At 46.4% G+C, this 6000-nt stretch overlaps 1 protein-coding gene across 1 annotated transcript in view; it reads right to left on the reverse strand.

Moving 5' to 3' along the window:
* Positions 1 to 6000, reverse strand: part of LOC139385646 (salt-inducible kinase 2b) — a 74314-nt gene that overhangs the window by 29117 nt on the left and 39197 nt on the right. The window lies entirely within an intron of this gene.

The following is a 6000-nucleotide window of genomic DNA, read 5'->3' on the forward strand; positions in this document are numbered from 1 at the left end:
CTTTGAAGCAAGGTAACCATGCCTCATAACATGAAATAAAACGTTCAGCTTTCAAACAATTACATATAATTTCAAAGTGCATATACTGCCTCCAGCTCACATTGTAAAGTGGTGGGTGACACGCTGATATGATAGCCTGTTGCCTGCACTTTAATGGGAGGTGTGCTTCAATGAACAGTTGAGAAATAAAACATAGAATTTGAATTGTGCACCAAAACTGTTAACAACATGCCTTTAGAATGGTTGCACAATGAATTGGCTTATAAAAGCACGTGTTTTACTCCAGCAGCAATCAACTGAATCCCACTCAAAATTGGCTCTGTATGCTGTGCGCGTCTGATAGTTGTGCTGGATAAATAAGATAGGCCTACATTATGACTAACGAAAATACACAGGCCAATTTAATTCCTCTAAATTATGCAAATTACCCTATAGACCGAAAAGCATGACGGTCAAATGTATTTATATACAACTGGTATTTCCATAAATGAATAAACAGCATTTTTCTCCCAGTCATTTTGGCCGGCAACAGATTTATTTAAATGGCCTTTTCATAAAGGCAAAAGCGGGCAATTGCCAGCTAAAGGAAACACTGTGTGATGTATACCAGACTGCACAGCACACACTTAACAGCAGCAGGGCAGCATTGCCATTGACTAGCCTATCTAAAAACACAAGGTTTCTTAACCGTCATCTAAAATGTACACGAATCCATCCTATGCACATCTGGATTATAGTCTAGTAATACTGTGAATCTGGGTTTACTGAATGATAGTAATTTGAAATATGTCCCCCCCCCCCTTTATTTTATACCTCACATGACAAATTGGCTCTAGCAATGCAATTGCATCGAGGTCAAAATGTGAAAATGAGAGGCGAAGGCATGGTATACGTACGTCTAGATTTAGCCTGGCTTTAGCCTACATTTGAACTAGAGACAAAAGAAGCGGTCAATCCTACACCTCAAGCCTAAAAGTAAATTGTAGATTAAGTTGTAGATTTTGGGGCAGCAGGTACCCTAGTGGTTAGAGCGTTGGACCAGTAACCGAAAGGTTGCTAGATCAAATCCCCGAGCTGACAAGTTAAAAATCTGTCGTTCTGCCCGAGGCCGTCATTGTAAGTAAAAATGTGTTCTTAACCGGCTTGCTAAGTTAAATAAAACATGAAAAAATAGACTAGGCGAGATAATGATATGACAGTGAGAGTCACGGCAAGGCATGTTAAGGCAGACTAAGAAAGGAGTGAGGGTTTATCAGAGCTGACCCACTTTGCGGGCTGCATACTGAGCAGCGCGGCTGGCTGACGTCAATGTTCCCAACAGGCCAGGGGCTCGCTATGTGTAGACGGTGGGCTGTGCAAGGCCGCGCCCAGCCCCGATCACACTGTGTCCCAAATGGATCCCTTTTCCCTATTAAGTGCACAACTTTTGAGCAGGGCTCTGGTCAAAAGTAGTGCACTAAATTAAGAATAAAGTGTAATATGGGATGTAGACACTATCTAGAATACTTCCTGTTCCAAAAATTAGCCTAAAGCGTCTACTCACACAGGGGTCAACGCTAGCTAGTAGCCAACAGTGGTTGTGTGTTTATAATCAAATCAAATTGTATTTGTCACATACACATGGTTAGCAGATGTTAATGCGAGTGTAGCGAAATGCTTGTGATTCTAGTTCCGACAATGCAGTAATAACCAACAAGTAATCTAACTAACAATTCCAAAACTACTGTCTTATACACAGTGTAAGGGGATAAAGAATATGTACATAAGGATATATGAATGAGTGATGATACAGAGCAGCATAGGCAAGATACAGTAGATGGTATCGAGTACAGTATATACATATGAGATGAGTATGTAAACAAAGTGGCATAGTTAAAGTGGCTAGTGATACATGTATTACATAAGGATGCAGTCGATGATATAGAGTACAGTATATACGTATGCATATGAGATTAATAATGTAGGGTAAGTAACATTATATAAGGTAGCATTGTTTAAAGTGGCTAGTGATATATTTACATCATTTCCCATCAATTCCCATTATTAAAGTGGCTGGAGTTGAGTCAGTGTCAGTGTGTTGGCAGCAGCCACTCAGTGTTAGTGGTGGCTGTTTAACAGTCTGATGGCCTTGAGATGCACAGTCTGATGGCCTCGGTCCCAGCTTTGATGCATCTGTACTGACCTCGCCTTCTGGATGATAGCGGGGTGAACAGGCAGTGGCTCGGGTGGTTGATGTCCTTGATGATCTTTATGGCCTTCCTGTAACATCGGGTGGTGTAGGTGTCCTGGAGGGCAGGTAGTTTGCCCCCGGTGATGCGTTGTGCAGACCTCACTACCCTCTGGAGGGCCTTACGGTTGAGGGCGGAGCAGTTGCCATACCAGGCGGTGATACAGCCCGCCAGGATGCTCTCGATTGTGCATCTGTAGAAGTTTGTGAGTGCTTTTGGTGACAAGCCGAATTTCTTCAGCCTCCTGAGGTTGAAGAGGCGCTGCTGCGCCTTCTTCACGATGCTGTCTGTGTGAGTGGACCAATTCAGTTTGTCTGTGATGTGTATGCCGAGGAACTTAAAACTTGCTACCCTCTCCACTACTGTTCCATCGATGTGGATAGGGGGGTGTTCCCTCTGCTGTTTCCTGAAGTCCACAATCATCTCCTTAGTTTTGTTGAAGTTGAGTGTGAGGTTATTTTCCTGACACCACACTCCGAGGGCCCTCACCTCCTCCCTGTAGGCCGTCTCGTCGTTGTTGGTAATCAAGCCTACCACTGTTGTGTCGTCCGCAAACTTGATGATTGAGTTGGAGGCGTGCGTGGCCACGCAGTCGTGGGTTAAAAGGGAGTACAGGAGAGGGCTCAGAACGCACCCTTGTGGGGCCCCATTGTTGAGGATCAGCGGGGAGGAGATGTTGTTGCCTACCCTCACCACCTGGGGGCGGCCCGTCAGGAAGTCCAGTACCCAGTTGCACAGGGCGGGGTCGAGACCCAGGGTCTCGAGCTTGATGACGAGCTTGGAGGGTACTATGGTGTTGAATGCCGAGCTGTAGTCGATGAACAGCATTCTCACATAGGTATTCCTCTTGTCCAGATGGGTTAGGGCAGTGTGGTTGAGATTGCATCGTCTGTGGACCTATTTGGGCGGTAAGCAAATTGGAGTGGGTCTAGGGTGTCAGGTAGGGTGGAGGTGATGTGGTCCTTGACTAGTCTCTCAAAGCACTTCATGATGACGGAAGTGAGTGCTACGGGCGGTAGTCGTTTAGCTCAGTTACCTTAGCTTTCTTGGGAACAGGAACAATGGTGGCCCTCTTGAAGCATGTGGGAACAGCAGACTGGTATAGGGATTGATTGAATATGTCCGTAAACACACCGGCCAGCTGGTCTGCGCATACTCTGAGGGCGCGGCTGGGGATGCCGTCTGGGCCTGCAGCCTTGCGAGGGTTAACACGTTTAAATGTCTTACTCACCTCGGCTGCAGTGAAGGAGAGACCGCATGTTTTCGTTGCAGGCCGTGTCAGTGGCACTGTATTGTCCTCAAAGCGGGCAAAAAAGTTATTTAGTCTGCCTGGGAGCAAGACATCCTGGTCCGTGACTGGGCTGGATTTCTTCCGGTAGTCCGTGATTGACTGTAGACCCTGCCACATGCCTCTTGTGTCTGAGCCGTTGAATTGAGATTCTACTTAGTCTCTGTACTGACGCTTAGCTTGTTTGATAGCCTTGCGGAGGGAATAGCTGCACTGTTTGTATTCGGTCATGTTACCAGACACCTTGCCCTGATTAAAAGCAGTGGTTCGCGCTTTCAGTTTCACGCGAATGCTGCCATCAATCCACGGTTTCTGGTTAGGGAATGCTTTAATCGTTGCTATGGGAACGACATCTTCAACGCACGTTCTAATGAACTCGCACACCGAATCAGCATATTCGTCAATATTGTTATCTGACGCAATACGAAACATATCCCAGTCCACGTGATGGAAGCAGTCTTGGAGTGTGGAGTCAGCTTGGTCGGACCAGCGTTGGACAGACCTCAGCGTGGGAGCCTCTTGTTTTAGTTTCTGTCTGTAGGCAGGGATCAACAAAATGGAGTCAGCTTTTCCGAAAGGGGGGCGGGGCAGGGCCTTATATGCGTTGCGGAAGTTAGAGTAACAATGGTCCAAGGTCTTTCCACCCCTGGTTGCGCAATCGATATGCTGATAAAATTTAGGGAGTCTTGTTTTCAGATTAGCCTTGTTAAAATCCCCAGTTTGCAAAGAGTTAAATAAAGTTTGTTCAGAGCCATCGATGTGTCTGCTTGGGGGGGGATATATACGGCTGTGATTATAATCGAAGATAATTCTCTTGGTAGATAATGCGGTCTACATTTGATTGTGAGGAATTCTAAATCAGGTGAACAGAAGGATTTGAGTTCCTGTATGTTTCTTTCATCACACCATGTCTCGTTAGCCATAAGGCATACGCCCCCGCCCCTCTTCTTACCAGAAAGATGTTTGTTTCTGTCGGTGCGATGCGTGGAGAAACCCGTTGGCTGCACCGCCTCGGATAGCGTCTCTCCAGTGAGCCATGTTTCCGTGAAGCAAAGAACGTTACAGTCTCTGATGTCCCTCTGGAATGCTACCCTTGCTCGGATTTCATCAACCTTGTTGTCAAGAGACTGGACATTGGCAAGAAGAATGCTAGGGAGTGGTGCACGGTGTGCCCGTCTCCGGAGTCTGACCAGAAGACCGCCTCGTTTCCCTCTTTTTCGGAGTCGTTTTTTTGGGTCGCTGCATGGGATCCACTCCGTTGTCCTGTTTGTAAGGCAGAACACAGGATCCGCATCGCGAAAAACATATTCTTGGTCGTACTGATGGTGAGTTGACGCTGATCTTATATTCAGTAGTTCTTCTGGGATAATGCGATGTGTCCTTGCGCAAGTTGATACAAGTGCATAGAGAGCTCAGCTTACTATGGAGATTTATACAGCTGGGGAAATATGTGTGTGGTTGAGTATTATCCTGTCTGAGGTACAAAAGCATACATTTTGGCCATATCAAATGACTTTCACCACTGGGGAGGATGAATGAGGGGGTGGCTGAATGATGATATAACACCTGCACCATGAACATGTTATTCTGTGTAGCGGGTGGCCTTTCAGCTTGGTCCATGAACAATAAAACAAGACATACTATGGGTGAAGGGGGGGGGGGGGGGGGGGGGGTGGCGAGCAGTGTACCCCTGTGATCAAATGTTGTTTGCTGCAGCAGCAGAACCAATCCATTTAAGAGGCTTCCTGATAAGTGCATGATCTGGCTGCTTCTTAGAACGTGCTGAGCTCGCTTACACACACACACACACACACACACACACACACACACACACACACACACACACACACACACACACACACACACACACAGACACACACACACAGACACACACACACAGACACACACAGACACACACACACACACTCTTTGAAGTGGAAACAAAGGCAGCACCCCCCGCTGCCTGGCACTTGGGTGACCTTTCCTTGACTGACCATCAACCACCACAGCACCACAGAGCTTCTGAGCGATTGACCACCAGGGCAGTTCTGGGTATACAAAAGGAGACCTTTAGAAAGGGGGACTAATGTGGCAGTAAATCCTCTTATTTGAGGATGAAACATGAACCACACAATGTCCTTCGGTGAGGTAAAACAAGGGTTAAATATCACTGGGGGAATATTTATCTGTTTCTCTGTGCAGTGAGTCTCTTTTTAAATCCAGAGAGACTCGAACAAAACAACAAACGTCCTCATCTAAGCCAAGCAAAGCACAGGATGTACCAATGTTCTTGTGTGCCTGCCTGATGTATTTGTAATCCTAGGTTAATGTCGTTTCATTGGTCAGTTTCTCAAAATAAGTACCTTCCCCAACAATTGGATCGGAGTTATTGTGGTGGCGATATTGCCTTTGGTAATAACAACAACCACCCGCCACCACTCACAACAACTGATCATCTTCTCTTACATCCAGAGAGACAAACTG

This window comes from Oncorhynchus clarkii, chromosome 27, assembly GCF_045791955.1.
Source record: "Oncorhynchus clarkii lewisi isolate Uvic-CL-2024 chromosome 27, UVic_Ocla_1.0, whole genome shotgun sequence".
NCBI lineage: Eukaryota > Metazoa > Chordata > Actinopteri > Salmoniformes > Salmonidae > Oncorhynchus > Oncorhynchus clarkii.